The sequence below is a fragment of the Corvus hawaiiensis genome, chromosome 4 (genome assembly GCF_020740725.1).
Source record: "Corvus hawaiiensis isolate bCorHaw1 chromosome 4, bCorHaw1.pri.cur, whole genome shotgun sequence".
NCBI classification, from domain to species: domain Eukaryota; kingdom Metazoa; phylum Chordata; class Aves; order Passeriformes; family Corvidae; genus Corvus; species Corvus hawaiiensis.
In genome coordinates, this window is record NC_063216.1 from 48,438,664 (window position 1) to 48,455,090 (window position 16,427).

Below are 16,427 nucleotides of genomic sequence, written 5' to 3' on the forward strand. Positions count from 1 at the left end.
GATCAAGGCAGTCTGGCCATGCTTTCACACTGCAGTTGAAGAGAAATTGGTCAAACCTTGACTAAATGGTTGCTATCACCTACTCCTTTCTTGTTGAATTTCATCTGTTGGTTACATGAGCTATTTCTGCTTCTCTCCTGGCTTCTGTGGGGGTCAATTCAGCTAAATGAAAGGGCAAGATATTGCCCAGAACAAGATTCCAAGGTGATGAGCAAAGGCAGGGAACTATAAGGGTCCCTGAAGATGGCAGGAGAAAAGGTGAAGATATGGAAAAGCAGATGAGAGCTATTCTACTTGGAAATAAGCTGTTATATGTGGTTTAGACACTATAAATAAAAAAAATACAACCAACGAAATAAGAACGTGATAGCAGGTTTTAATACATACTTTGCATTTCTAATAGATTCTGAACCATTATTTATCAACTACACATTAGACTAAAGATGAACGCCAGGTTGTGACCTAAACTTCTGTATTTAACTACCTTTTTTTTTTGGTCATTAGCTGTAAGTAGAAGGACCAATGCTTTTTTTTATTGCCAGTCACAATAAAACAACAAGAAATATGATTTAATATAGTAAGAATTCTAAACTGCAACAATTTTACTAATCTCAGAACATCAATATGAAATGCAGGAGCTATGAAAATATTAATAAATATAATATTTCAAGATGAGAATTTCATTGTCTTTTACAACTCATTAGCGCAGTTATAGCATGTGTAAATTACAGAGCTAGATATCCTTCTAATAAAGAACTGTGCAGTTTAACAAAGAATTAAACTCAACTAGAATAATATTTCAGAAACCCCACAAATAATGTATTTGTTAAAAAGACTTAAAGGAAGCAATATATAGTACACTGTTTGAATATTGCCGTGCCAAAACAAACATGACCACAAAAATGCAAGACTAATTTGGAGAAGCAGTTTCTAGACTGTAATTCTGATGGTGAAACCTGTGATTGTGGCTGCAATCCTGCAATCCCCAGCAGTTGTACTAGGTCTATTCAAGCCAGTGATTGAGTCGGGCATTCCCACATTCTGACAGTTGCTAAATTCTTCTGATTCACCACACATAAAGTGTCTAAGCTCAGTGTTTTCTACGTACTTCACAAGTCCACTGCAACCACTTGTTTAGTTCTGGACTTGATAACAGCCACCAACTAATTTCTAAAGAACGTGCATACAGTTTTATATTGTTTGTCGAAGTTTTGTCATCTCTAGGTGCTTTTTTCTACTTTGATTCTTTCTCAAGGTTTCCTCTCACCATAGGCAACCTCTAATGCTCTTTACAATCCTACTTTTCTTGTGGTCTCTATTCTTTCACCATGACCACTTACAGTGGCAATAATACATCATAAAGTTGTTATCTTCCTTGCTTTGTTTTTTCTCTCTTTTCTTTCTTCCCCAGTGGGGAAAAAAAAAAATCTATGAAAACTCACTTTTGGTAAGATAATGAGATCAAGCCCTGGCTTAATTTGTATTTTCTGCATATAAATTGGTTTGGTTGACAGCTTATTTGGTCCCTAAAGAATGATCTGTAACATTTTCCTTTTTACAATACTCAATAACCCCTAAAATCCCATAAATTTAAAATTTTTAGACTTGAAATGAAAACTTATGCCCTCAGGGCCCTGCATTTGTAGACATTTTGAAACAACGCCATAACAAAAGTTTCAAATGCGAGCCATAAAGAGGGATAGGTGATGTAAACTGTGTGCTAGGTGACTGCTGTGAGAGAAAATTCAACAGATAAAAATAGTTGAAAATGGTACTGGCAACATAGAAAGAAAAGACCGACCTGCCTACCTGCCTCTACATATAATGACTGGCCCTATAGTGATTCTGGATGCAAGGAAAAAACATTGATGGGTTGCTCGGATCAAACAGGTAGAGTCCATTTCATCTGCACTTAACCCTCTGAAAACAACGTATCTGCTTTTCTAAACTTATGTGAGTCTGGCTTTCTCTCTTATAAGCCCCTCTAAAGCATGAGTCAGCAAATCAAAATAAATACATTTGAAACCAATTAAACCAACTAAATTCTGTGACTGCCTGATTTTCCCCATTAACTAGTTTATTTTTCTTATTTTTCTAGATTATTTTTAAGAATATAACTAAATATTAAAATAATATTTGAGAGTGATACTGTTCTTTTTGCTTCTAATGGCTTTCTATTGACTGAGCAAGACACAGGCACTTTTGGTCGCAAAAATCTTCTCTGTTTCATGAGTTCTTGTCATGCCACTCATTCCATATTCTCAAAATAATCTTACTGATGATACAAATATAAAGACATGTAAAGACATTTTGCTAGAGGGTAAGAAGTAATCAAATAATCATCTCTGAGAGTTCTCTACCCAAATGGTGAAAGTTTGTTCAACTCAGACTGAGAAAGAAATTGAAAGAAAAAATTATCTTTGTATAAAGATTAAAAAAATAATTGTTAGTCAAGTCTGCCTTTTTGACAGGAGCTGCAAAGCTGTCAGTGACAAGTGAGGATTTTTAAAAATGATTGGAAAAGATATCAAAAAACTATTAAATATTTGGGGCTTGCTGATTCAATTTCTTGAGAGTTTGAGGGGAAAGAAAAAGGTATATTATTTTTCTGATATTTGTGAGGCATATTCCCAAGAGATGGAAGTTCCATCAGAATATCAAGAAAGTGAAATTAAAAAAAAAAAGAGCACACAAATCCACCCACTTCTTTTCCTTCACTGACTCCATGGTTTTACATTTAGGAAAGGTTCAATTCAAGTAAGTTGGAAAGCTAGAAACCAACTTAATGAGCTTTAAAATTAAGGCAATATGGTAAAGAAAACCAATGGCCAATGCCTAACTTACAGTTATGATAGGAATTACACATACCTGCCACCATAACAGGGTTCAGCTCTAAATTTCTGCTGAATTAATAAGCCAAAAAGAGATTCTTCTATAAAGTAATTTTTATTAATAACACTACAGCTTGACCTGGGTGCTTCTGAAGAGGGACTTTGAACACAGAAAGCCCTGGGCAATTCTACCATTATAACCTGAATTCCCTACCTGTCATGGGGCAGTTCAGACCAGTCGTAATATTGTGGTTTGGGATCTTCCCATCACTGGGTCCTTCCACAGTCTCTAGGTGAGCCATTTCCTTTCTCTCTCTAAGGCTGCCCTTCTGTTAATGCATGTAGCTTTCTTATTTTCTGGCTTGAGCTGCCTCTGGGTGCTACTTTTCCTTGACTGGCTGAAAGTTAGATCTGGTGGTACAAACTTTCAGCAAATTTAGCTACTACTGCTAAGGAAGTTGTGCTAAACAAGTTCCAAAGAGGTAGTATACCAAATCACACAACACAGAAGATGACTAGGAAAATTTAAAACATTCCAAAACAGAAATAATAATTATTTAAATATTATTAAATAATATTATTTAATATGGGAAATAGCCCTGTGCTACAAAATTCAAATCCATGTTTGCAGCCCAAATTTTGGCAGTTGTTTTGGGGAATAATTGTTGCTGTGGCCCTTATTTTCCTGTGTACTTTTTCTCCTTAAGGCTCATGAAAGAGCACAGACTACCCTTCTTGAGAAAGTTGTGATTTTTGTGACAAACTAACATGCTTTTCTTTGTATCAATATTAATAAAGTGAGCCAGCATGTAGCTTAAAACATTGTCTGATCATTTTTTTCTCTCTGTGTCTTTAAATCAGGTGGGTTGTTACAACTTTCTGAAATCAGGTAGATATGATTGATTTTATTAAAAAAGAAAAACCAATACACAAACATATACCAGACAAAAAGCCTGGGTGCATATGATGTAAGGTAATTTATCTGTGTAATGTAATTTCTAAGTGAGGACTTACAGTCAGTTTGTTCAAGGACAGGTAAATTACTTTAAGAAGTTGGAGTCTCTAGAAGACTTTTCCTCACATTTTTCCCTCCCCGCTAAATAAATTTTTAAGTCCACTCCCTTATCTTGATGTTAAGTACAAAGTAAAGTGGGTAGCACCAAAATAACCATCCAGAAAGGAGCTTTAAAATATGAGCAATTAATTTTTCAAAAAGCATATCAAACAGTGCGTGGGTGAGAGACAGAGTATGGAGTTAGCTGTAGCACAGTCCCATGACTTTGCTTCAGAGGGTTAGGGAAAAAGCTAACTAGATATTTTTATGACTGATAGTCTAAGTTTTACTAGGTTTTTCTAATGGTAGACTTAGAATTAAGTCTATTTTCATACCTTCAGGTAAACAAAGATTTAGTAGATCCATGCTGTATTCAGGTAACAAGAATATGTTTCAAATAAGGAATGATTTTGCATCATTAAATTTCAAGTAACCAAGAATTCAAGTGCATTTTACCATTTTACAGTTAAATAAAATAGTGGAAGGTGCTGTGCTGTAGAGAAATAAAGTTAGAAGCTCTTTGTTAGAATGCTTGTTTTGGATGGTCCTTGAGAGAGAAGGTGCTTAGTAGAAAATATGGCTGAAAATAGTCACCAAATCACTGTGCTTTAGCTTCCTCCTGCCAAGTGGGAGAAATATGCTGGTAGGTTTTTGCATTTTCTCTCCACTTGCCTGTGTTTGGGTGTCATTCTTACTGCCTGACTTTAATTATGGCTCCAATTTCAAACTGATGACCTACAAACAGTTCCACAGCACGAAGTGGAAAGGGGGATTTTTATATCTAAGGGAGTACAGTTTGTTGTGATTAGCATGGGTAAAGTAGACTACTGGCTTAAGAAAGTGAATCATAACAGGCAGATCTAGCCAAAAAGGGACTTCCAGCCCACTCTTATCTGTGTGGTAAAGGTAGGTACGCTGTTGTTTTGTGTCTCTAGGACCTCTCTACTAATGCAAGTGTAATGCATTGATAAAATGTGCAAATCTTTTTCTGATACTTACATGAATATTTGAAGCTTGAAATAAGTCTGACAATAAAAAATGCTAATGTAGAAAAAACAGTTCGATAAATACTAGTGGAAGAAATATACATATAAAGTAAAATTTTCTCTGCAGTACAACATAATACAGTGCTATACATACCTCATGCATGTTATACATGTATTTTAATTTGGAGAGACTTTCAAAAGAGGAAGGAATAAGAGGAGGAAACAGCAAATGCTTTCTTATGCTTTCTTCTCTTCAGCTCTTAAACATGACAGTTCAGAATATCCATCACTGTACAGAATGACACATGAACCAGCTCCTTGGCTCTTTTTACTCTACTATAACTCATTTTTGCCAGGAATTGTCACCCCTGTAACAACTTAGAGTTTTCCCTTGGCTTCATTCTCACAAACAGTAACCGGGGAGAATGATTTACTGCATCTGCAGAGGCAGCATCAGAGGAAGAGATCTCTGTCACAGCAGTGCTCTGACGAGCACGACATGCTGATTTCCCAGCACACCCACCAGCATGAAGGACTGACTCTCCTTCGGCTTGCTCAGCAAAACCCAGTTTGCTCCAGTCACTGCAGCACTGCAAAAGTTGTTTACGAGTCCTGAGATAGCACTGCTATTGTAGGAGCCTTTGATACGTGCTGAGTGTGCCTTTATGGATCCTGACCTTGGCTTTTTAGAGGTGTGGAAGTGTGTGTGTTTCTGGTGTGTTACTGGTGAGCTCATTTACTAGATGTGACATTTAACTTCATCAATTTTGTGCACAGCCAGCCCTGACCCTGACCCTTTACTAGGCTCTACCTTCACCCAACCCATGGCCCAGGACCTGCTCTGCACCTGCCTGGACTGGCCTCTGCACATCTCCAGGGCTTGGTCTGCCCTGGCATCTGCCACCACTTAAAAGCAAAATAGTGCAAGATGCTGTGCTGTAGAGAAATAAAGTTAGAAGCTCTGTGTTAGAATACTTGATTAGGACAGTGCTCGAGAGAGAAGGTTCTTAGTAGAAAATAAGGTTGAAAAGAAAGTCACCAAATCACTGTGCTATAGCATCCTCCCTGGCAAGTGGGAGAAATATGCTCATAATTTTTTGCATTTTCTCTCCTCTTGTCCATGCTTACTGAAGTCTATATGGGTGTCATTCTTACTGCCTGACTTTAATTATGGCTCTAATGTCAAATCAATGGCCAGCAGCACTTTTACTCTGTCAGCATTTGTGTGTATGTTCTATCAGAGCCCATGAACTTACATGTTTCTGGTGTGCTTGAGTATCCCTCAGCCTGATCCTCTTCCCCCAAGGGTACATCTTCCTTGCTCCAGATTATTCTGCTGTTCTGGGAAGACAGGTGACAATAATTCCTGAAGAAAAGTCTTGCTAGTAAAGACTGAAGCAAAGAAGGCTTTCAGTACTTCAGCCATATCCTGTGTAATCAGATCCTCTGATTCAGCAATGGGCCCCCATTTTCCACATGTCACTTTTTTTTTGTCACTCACATACTTATGAAGCCTTTCTTGTTGTCTTTGACATCCATTAGCAGGTTCAATTCCATTTGGGCTGTAGCTTTCTTAACTTCAACCCTAGATCACTGGACAATGTCTCTGTATTCCTCCCAGGTTATCCAACCTTGATTTCACCCTCTGTGTGTTTCCTTTTTGTGTTTGGATTTTGTTGGGAGTTTGTGTCTGAATTTGACCATTTCAACTGATAATCTTATTGAAGGACTCCACCAGTATGAAAGGGAACTGTCCTGTCACAAAAGAAAAAATTCAGTTAAGGAAATTGTGTAGCATCTTTATTGGGACCACAAGTCACTAGAGAAATTTAGGTATTAATTTATTTATTTGTTCCAAATAAATATGTAATTTAGTTGCAAGGAATAGAATTTAAATCAAGTTATAAAATTTTTAAAACTGGGACAAAACTAAAACTTCACATTGTCTTCCCAGCTGAAACACCTGTCTGAAGCATTAAAAACATGGAAGAGAGGAAGTTGAAGCATGTAGGTTTTAGTCAAGTTGAGAACTTCATCTAGAGGAACATATTTAGTTTATTGTCCTCTCTAGGATGAAGCTCACTTTTCAATTGATGCCCAAGGCTTTCCTCATACAGATTTAAGTTGCAGAATTTACCTTGTTACCTTTCCAGTCTGACACAGGCTCCATTTTTTCTCCTATACTGTTTGTCTTGTGCTTTATTTTTGGATGAAATTTTTCTGCTCTGTTGTCAGAGTGGGTTAACTGTGTCTAGGGACTTCTGCAGCCTGGTGACAACTTCCTTCTGATGGAATCTGAAATATCACAATTTTTTCATCTGGAATATCTGTGAAAATGACCCAACCTGTCTCAAAAGAGTGAAGTAGGGAAAATTACTTCTTAAAATTCTTTCAATAAAAAACTTAAGTCATTATGCAGACATCAATTTAGGAGTTTCTTCAGCAGCTAGAGATTGCCTTTTCCAAGTAAAGTATCTTGATTTATTGTTTTTCTTATATTATCACACATTACTATTTTCTGGTTTTCTGATCTTGATTTATTATCTGAACAAAAATGAAAACTTCTAAAGATTTTCAATGTGTTACAGCAATGTCGGTTCACAATTACACAAATGACAATGAACCATCTGGTTTATTTGCATGACATCATAATCATGACTAGTAACAAATTTGGAGTGATAGACATATAGTTTATTCTTGATATCACTAGACATGGATTTTGGACTTTGCCCACATTATAGGAGGTAAAACAGTAGGCTCATTGTTTCTCATTCCAGATGTAAAATGCTGTTTACATCATTCCAAGGACTGAGCACTACAAGGTGCTTGAATTATTGCTCATTACAAACTTCAGGAAGGTAGAAAGGTAGAAAGGTAGGAAGGTAGAAAGATGCCCTAGAAGAGTTCAACACTTACTCATTCTTAACTATCTTAACAAAACCTTTCTTAAAAGGCCTGCACCATACAAACCAAGGAAAAAGTTGTTTTGAGGTTTTTTTAGAGTTCTTTTTTAGTTTTTATTTTTATTTTAATTATAAATATGGGAAATCAAAGCAAAAAGAAGTCAGGAGCATGCTGACCTTTGAATACTAGCCTGTTCCTGACAAGAACTGGTGTCAAGGTATGGCTCCAAGAGAGGAAGCAGCAAGAATTACCCAAATTCTCTTGAGGGATGTGGTTCTGCATTTGAACCTAATCACACTGTGGAATGAGGAGCTGCTACTGCAGTAAAGGCGGGATTCTTGGGTTCCCAGGTTAGGAAGCAGCAGAAATGGAACAAGGCACACTGGTAATGGATATTAGCAGCTCAGTTTACTACATGAGAATGAACTGCCTATAGCACAACTCAGGAATGCTGAGCATTCATGATTCATGAAGAAAAAGTTCTTTGAGAAAATAAGGAATAATCAATAATACGCAATTGGATCAATCATGCAAGGACACTTATTCTGAATGGGTTTTTTTAAATCAATCAAAACCTGTGGGTACAGCCGGTTTATGTTTAATTTCTCCCTCAAAAGAGAATTGTGATTGGACTTCTAAATTCTTAATATCTAACTTCTTAATATCTAATTGAATTTCCATGTCTACCTAAATAGCTTATAACTTTCAGTTGTCAAGAATATGATAATAGACATAAGAAGATCATGCAAAGGCCTTTTGAAATATTTTTGGCAAGTTATTCTTGTCTGTTTGTTAAAAGTGGAATTATAATTGCAAATAATTTTTATTGCAAGCTCCATAAACTATATGCACTTTGGAAGTGATTTTGCCCCTCAGGTCACACATAGCTCTATAGCAGATGTATTCAGCTGGTTAAATTTCCAAACAGTATTAGTTACTGTAAAATTTTCACTGATGTTGGTACCTTACCCTGAGGTTTTGTTCTCTGTGCAAAAATGTTGCAAAGCCTTAAATGTAGGGGGCCTGTCAAGGCAATTAAAACAGTTTAAGTACCTTGATAACTTGCATACCTGATAGGAGGAAATGAGACACTTCAAAGAACCAGAAAGCCTCCACCCAAAAGGAAGGCTTGTTTAGACTTAGTCCGTAAGAACTGTCAGGCACAGATCTGTGTCTTCTCTCCACTCAGAATTCAGAACATGAAGGGTTTTTTTTCTTTTTTTTTGTCAGTGACAATCATTTGATATGGGCTTATACTTTCTAAAAGAGTTTTTATGGAACACAAATGGAAGGTCGGTCCTAAAACACAAGGAGCCACACCCCTTTGGCACCGAATGTTATTGTTACTCCATGCTGGATGTCTGGATTCAGCTCCCTGTCAGATGAATTTCCCTCCCTTTACTCCCAGGCAATGCCCCTACCACCAAGCTGTAATCTAGTCCAGACAGGGAAGCCCTTCATTGCTCTCAGTGACGTGTGGTTGTGGAGCCAATGACTGTGGTTCTGCGCCAACGTAAACAAAGCAACGGAACACAGTGGAATATGACTCTGCTTCTCCCAGTACACTGCTTAAGAGTATTGAGCTGGCAGGTGACAAATCTAGCTTCTCATCTATGGAATCAGTATTATTACTGGTTTTACCCTGGCCTGGAAAAGAACCGAGACCCTTCCTTTTGGAAAGCTAGGGGCACTCTGTTGCTCATTACTTCTTAACTCGATAGCTCTCAAGTTCCTCTCCTCCCAGCAGCAGGTGTTTAACTGGTAGAAGAAGAATACAACTTACCAGAATACTAATAGCATCTCTGGTGTGGTGCTTAAGTCAGAACCTCCCCAGGCTGGTGAGGGGGTTTACAAAATCATTGCCAATATCCCATGTTAATGTTCATTAAGCTATTACATAAAACAATTAGAAGAGGTCTCACTGCTTAATTTTGTGGGATGAAGCCCCTAAGGACTTATCTCAAGAGGGGATGCTGCACTGTGGGTCCCAAGGTGCATCCACTGTAGCTAAGTCCTAGAGTAATACTGACACACACATCCTGATGCAGATCTACACACAGCTTTCCTTATTGCTTTTTATTGGTGGATGCTTTCTTTGCTCTTGTTGCTGTCCAACCACTCTGATATGCTTCCTTCTCTCCCGCACAACACAGTCTGAACAGAATGATGCCCTGGTATGGGTATTCTGTGTGGTATAAACCTAGTCCTCTAGGAACTAGAGATACGTGGTCATGGGAAACTGTTGAAACCAGTTGAAAACATCACACTTTTTCATAAAGGCGTGTCTTTCACATGAAAGCAGATATTGTTAAAAATTAATCTTTCTCTCTCTTCTTCATTAATTGCAAAATGCTACCTGTTCACCTGACTTTTCTATTTGGTGTGTTTGGGTTTTCTTTCTCAAAATCTGGAAGGACTGAGAGAAAACTTAGTAAGAAAATAGAAGGGTTAACACTTTTGTGACTTCCATAGGGCATTCCTGAGTTAAAGATAGCAATAAACTGGTGTAATGGGTTGCATTTAGTCCTCAGTGAAAAATTCTCATGGTAAGCCAAAATTCAAAGTGTTTATAAGGCAAAGAAATACTCTGTATCATTAGATAAGAGATGATTTTCAGGCACTAGCAAAATTCTATGGGATTTCTTAAAATATTTAAGATGTTTGAATGAATATGCCTTGTCAGTGGTATAATGTACCATATAATTGCCAGGATCATTAGAGCTTTCCTGAAGAAATGTGATCCATAGAGTCACAGCAGTAGATCTAAATATGATAGAAGATGTGATAATGAGATAGACCTCGTCAACAAACAAACAACAAACTTAGCAAACAAGCTAAGTCAGTAAAGCAGTCTGTTTGCATGAAAAGTGTAGGTGGTGGGCATGAAGGGGAAATGCAGGGCTTTCAAGGTCAAGGCAAACCATAGTGTAGTGACCTGAGTTCTTTACTCAATTGTGTTTTGTTTTAACCTCAAATATGGAATCAGAGTGAAGCCAAAGTTAAGTAATGAGGTCATTCGGAGACTTGAACATTTGATGGCTTGACAATCATTAAATATCCAAAAGCACTGCTAAAAAGAATCCTTTTAAAGAGCAACATCAGAAAAGTGTGCAATGGAAAATGTTTGCACAGCAAAGACTTTCCCAGGTGGAACTTCCACTAAAATGAAGAACAAAAAGAAAGAGCTGTTAAATGTTTTGACATAATGGGTTAGTTTGGGTTAAACAGTATATATATCCATCATGTTTGTGGGGATAATGTGTCTGCAGGATACACTGTCTCCCATCATGTAAAGACTTTATTATAGAAACCTACTTCTTATGTTCTTAGAGAAGTGAGAAAATAAATAAGTTACATTCATTTCTAAATTTGTGAACAGAAAATTTGACTCCATTTTGGAGGCAGAATAACTAAAACATTATTTAAAAATTAATAATAATATTTTTTAATGTTGGCATTTTTGCCCTAATAAAATAAGCATTTCAAATTTCAGTTCATGATTAAAAATTGGCAGACGGCACAAGGCAGACTGAGTGGCTCCACTTCAAACAATATAATGAAAAAAATATTTAAATAATATCATATTTAGGAGCTATATTTGGCATACACTCTGCCATTGTAGAGATTGGCTATGTACCCTGTGGCCTTTCCCAAAGTTCTCGAACTTGATTCTGGTAAGCAGACCACAAGTCATGAGACGCTATAGGAATGGAGAAAATAACAAAAGTCAAAACTGGTGCCATTTCTGCATCTTGGAGGATGATCTGAGTACTCATATGAGCTATTTCTTCCTGGATGTTAACATCAGGAAAGATTATTTCAAAACAGCAATTTGATTCTGCCATACTCAGTGAATAATCCCATTTGTAGTCACAACATATGTTCCTTCCTGTCCAAGAACGTGTGGGAAGAGGCAAATTCAGGAAATGACACCCGCCCCCACACACTTCACGCACACCCCTCAGCTTGACCTGATCTTTCCAATGTTTCAAGAGTGCAGCCGGACTATAAAATTCTCAGGTGGATGTCACAAGTAAGTAGTACAGCTCAGAAGCTTCAGTCTCAGTGTGTGGACTCATGGATTGTGAACCAATATGAATATTTTACTGTGGTTTGGTTGAAGCACCTACCTGTTGAGTGCCCCTGAAGCAAGGTTCACGTTTGCCAATGTATTCCTGCTGCTCTAAGAGGAAGTGGAAAGGAGTGTCAGAAAGCAGGGGCTAATTTAGTCATTGCTACATTCATAGAATCACAGAAGGATTTGGGTCGTAGACACCTTTAATGGTCATCTAACCCCTCTGTCATGGGCAGGGACACCTCCTACAAGACCAAGTTGCTCAGAGCTCCATCCAGCCTGGTTGTGAACATTTCCAGGGGTGAGGCATCCACAGGTTCTTTTGGCAACCTGTTCCAATATCTCACCACCCTCACAGTGAAGAATTTCTCCCCAGTATCTAATCTGAATCTACACACTTTTAAACCCATTACTCCTTGTCACTTCAGGTCTTGGTAAAAAAAAAATTCTCACTGTCTTTCTTGTAGGCACTCTTTAGGTACACTAAGGCTGCTCTCAGGTCTCCAGCAGCCTTCTCTTCTCCATGCTGAGCAACCCCAGCTCTCTCAGCTTTTCTTCACAGGAGCGGTGTCCCAGCCTTCTGACCATCTTTGTGACCTTGTTCAGGACCCTCTCCAAGCACCCAAGCTGGACCCAGCACTCCAGGTGGGTTGTAACCAGAGCAGAGTGGAGGTAGATAATCACCTTCCTCAACCAGCTGGTCACACTTCTTTTGATGTAGCAGGACACAGGTGTCTTTCTGGGCTGTGAGCGCACATTGTTGGGTCATGGCCATTTTGTCATCCAGCATGCCCAAGTCCTTCTTCATAGCACTCTCAATGAGTTAATCTTCCAGTCTGTACTGATATTAAGGATTGCCCTGACTCAGGTGCAGAACCTTGTGCTTGGCCTTGTAGCTCTTCATGAGGTTCAAATGGACCCACTACTGAAAGTCATCCAGGTCCTTCTGGATGTCATTCCTTCCTTCAAGTGAATCAACTTCACCACACAGCTTGGCATCATTTGCATAATCAGAAGGATTCTGCTGTTGGTTTATAGATACAAGACATGAACCATTCTTAAAGCAGCAAACTATTTGCAAAAAGAGAAATATATGGTTAAAGTCCACTTGAATTGCAATAGTAATCACAATATTTTGAATTAGCTTTTCTTGTCACACACTGAAACTATGCTACCAAGGAATTAATTCAACAAATTTCAATTTTAAACTACCTACAACAAAGAACACAGAGATGACATTTTACGGGTATTAAAAGAGAGTACACATACAGTACAATAATGAGATTGTTAGGGGCCAAGTTACAAGGATTGATTAGGGACCCTTTATCCAGTTTACAGCTGGTGATTACCTTCATTTTCATCCCACCTTCATAGCTCATATAACATATTAAAAATCTATAGCCTGGGAATGTAGCAAACTGATAGACTGAAACAAAGCCTTACACTGCTCTTTCTTGTCCAGTCTCTGAGAGAGAGTGCTTACTGCACAAGTAGGTGTCTAGTGCTTTTGCTCTTATTCAGAACATATGCTGTCCTGTGCCTGAAATAGATCATGCTCTGTGACAGGTTTGAATGTAATTATATACCACACTAGAAGACATATACCTGAAGAAAAAGAAATTAGGGTTGCATGATTTTGATATTTTGTAACTTCTGCACTTGGATTCTGTATTTGGATCTGCAATAATATATTCTTTCAATGCTCTTCAGACAGCTTGTGTTTAATAGTCATATGCCAAAATGTCTCTTCTGTTACTTTGAGTTTGTTACTTAAAGTTTGGCTTCGAAGCCATATTGCTGATACTGAGTCTGGTCCATGCAACACAGTGCCCTAGATCCATGCACACATGCTGAAATAGCCAGTCAGCATCTATATCTAGGTCATGAAATTTCAGGGATTTGGATGGAAAGTACCGTACTTGTGTAACTATACTCAAAATTGCCAAGTCCAGATGAAGTATTTCAGTGCTGGCTGTCCATTTTGATACACAAGCTTCACTGCAGAGGATTAGAAGCAGTAGAGGGGCTCAACTGTTTTAAGGAGCTTCACATATGCAACTTGTGTGAGGCATGGTGAAATTCATTGTTTATTGAGTTCATTTCTACAAACAAGAGAGTGCTTGACCCATAACTGGGCTCTTTTACATTCCTGGATTCCTTTACAATTTGAGACTAGAGTCCTGTAGCCAGAAAGGGTCCTCAATCAGAAAATTAGACCCTCATATTTGGAACAGATAATTAGACAAGTCACATATGTCGGGAGATTTTTACTATTCAGAAAGAACTGTTTCTCAGACTGACTGAAACTTCAGGAAATAGCCAAGGAGGGAGGCAAGTCTCTGGAGCAGAAAGAGAAAGAAATTGTTGAATGTACACAGACATTTAAATTTACTTACTGGCCACTGGGGATTTTCTCAGTGTGGACAGGATTCTTTGGCCAATCCATAGGAGTGTTCACACCATTTCAGATACATTGTGGTATCCTGTCAGCCTTCTGACTGACTAGACAGAAGAAGGCTTCTGTATAGATACTATATGATATACCCTGGCCACAGACAACTGTCACATCTTTGCACATTTTAAATGACACTAGATGACTGTGTTTAAGCCAGTGAATCCCAGCCAGTGTAATATTTTACTTTTTTCCTTGCATTTAATCAAAATTTTGGCATCACTGATTTTTAATTTTAAAGGACTAACTCAGGATGCATGAACCTCTGGCATTAATTTTTAATTCATTGTGGAAATCTTTGAAACTGTTTTCATTGTGCAGACAGATTTTCTGCTTACTAACCTGGTTGGATACAGATACAAAAAAAATCAGCATCTCCTTGTGTTGCAGATGGCTAAATATTCTTTCCCACTGAGTAGTCCCATCATTGTCCTTACAGCTACCAGCGTTCACTCAAGAATGCCTTTAAAGGAAACAGCATACACACAGAAAAAGCAGCTGACCTGCTGTTTGATACTGCTTTCACAAATGAAGGGTGAGTGTCTTCGAAAAAGGGAAAAAAAATGCTGATGCCAGTACTGTTAAAAAACAAAGGAGAATGAAAAAAACCTAGAGTGCCCCTTGGACCGAACTCACTGACATTTTTCTGTGATATGTGAACTTGCATAGAAAAATCTGCTAATTTGCAGCTTTCTTTATTTAAAAAAAAAGGCAAAAAAGAGCCGTGTGAGTACTTACATTTGATTTACTAGCCTAATTTGTGGCCACAGCAACTGCTACTATCAGCTGTATTTATGGTAACTAATACATCACCCAGAAACTTATAAATGTCAGCACTGCAGCTCCCTGTAATAGAAGTTTTTACTGATGGAAGACCACAGACTAATTACACAACCCAGTTTTTGCTGTTATTCACATAAGATAGAATTGTAAGCCTCCCAGTTACTGAGACCAGTGAATTTGCATAGCTAATAAATGTACTTAGAATTTCATGTGTGGAAATCTTGTTTTTCCCCGCACTTTTGAAATTTCTCACTGATATTTTTCTACATCTACTAAGAGGCATTAGCCACAAAGTTTAAAAAGTGCTTTAATAGTGTTTACAGTTCAACTGATCTGTGGTAATATCCCCTTTTGAAGCTATTCAAATAAACATTATAAATATGTTTGCTATTAGCATATGGTGCTGATACAAGAAGACTTAATTCACTGTGTTATTTATGCAGCAAAACGTCCTAATGGCTCCCAGACTAAGATGAAAAGCTGTTGCGGCACCATCCATGTATTAGATAATGTCTTGGCACTTTCCCTATTATACTGTTATAAATAAATATAACGATTAAACCAGGGCGCTGCCTGGTGCTTTAAGATGCATTTTTGTTTTGTCCCCGTTTCCAGACCAGATCCACCCCCTGCTGGCAGGAGGCTTCTTTACACAGGTCTGATGGAGACATAAAGCCAATAAAAAGCAAGGGGTTGATCCAAAGCTTTTGAAGCTAATTGATGAGTTCTAATCAAGCTGGAAGGTTCTTGTAGTGTTGCACTGGTGACATATAAAGGAGCAGTATCAAGGGACCTACCCTGCCATTAGATAAATAAATGAGCATGCCTTAGGTAGGTCTTATTTCAGAGAAGGAGAAAAAAATCATTATTTTCTCTCATATTGTTTTTATCTGCAGAACATTTCCATTATTTTCTCTCTGTTTGCCCTCCTCTTTTACCTCTCTGTGTGAGATATCTCATCTCTCTCTATTCTTGCCTTTCAGAAAAGCAGAAACAAACAGGTTCAAACCAGCTGTGAAAATGAATTTTCATTATATCTTGCAGCTATCCAACATAAATATTAAACATGTGAAACAAGAAAAATTTCCATCGTGGTGTTATGCTAAAGACATAGCAAACAAACAGGTTACCAAGTCTGATAAGTTTGGGTACCAAATGGCCCCTGTAACTGCGTGTGAATACCTGGACCCTGTGGTAAGTCTGAGGTAAACAGCAATGAAAGACATTCCTGCAATGAGCTAATATGCAGAGACATTTACCCAAAATGTAAAGAAAGCAGTTTCATATATTTTATTCCATTCAGGCTGGTGCTACCATTTCCTAATTTACATGAGCACCTCCT